Consider the following 526-nt stretch of genomic DNA (forward strand, 5'->3'; position numbering starts at 1 on the left):
GGCCCTGGTCTCATATTGCCCTCGACTTTGTCACCGGCCTGCCTGCCTCTCTCCCAGGGCAACACTGTCATTCTCACCATCGTCGACTGTTTCTCCAAAGCGGCCCATTTCCTTGCCCTTCCACAACTCCCCTCTGCTCTAGAAACCGCCCAGCTCCTGGTTCAGCATGTTTTTCGCATTCACGGCACCCCCCCATCCTATCGTTTCTGACCGCGATCCCCAATTCACCTCTCACGTCTGGTCTGCTTTTTGCACTGCCCTCGGAGCACGTCCCTGTCTTTCTTCCGGTTATCACCCCCAAACCAACGGCCAAGCTGAACGGCTGAACCAGGAGCTGGAAAACCCCCTCCGCTGTGTCACCAGTTCCTCACCAGAGGACTGGAGCCAGTTGTTGCTCTGGGTGGAATATGCTCATAACACACTCTCTAGTTCCGCCACTGGTATCTCTCCCTCTCAGGCATCCCTCGGTTACCAACCTCCCCTGCTGTCCTCTGCTGAAACTGATATTGCTGTCCCCTCTGTCCAA

At 56.3% G+C, this 526-nt stretch overlaps 1 protein-coding gene across 2 annotated transcripts in view; it reads right to left on the reverse strand.

Annotated features, from left to right (window-relative positions):
- The window catches only part of scinlb (scinderin like b), a 19,046-nt gene that overhangs the window by 12,459 nt on the left and 6,061 nt on the right, over nt 1–526 (reverse strand). The gene's annotated exons all lie outside the window — the stretch shown is intronic.

Source organism: Monopterus albus, unplaced genomic scaffold (assembly GCF_001952655.1).
Source record: "Monopterus albus unplaced genomic scaffold, M_albus_1.0 scaffold172.1, whole genome shotgun sequence".
NCBI lineage: Eukaryota > Metazoa > Chordata > Actinopteri > Synbranchiformes > Synbranchidae > Monopterus > Monopterus albus.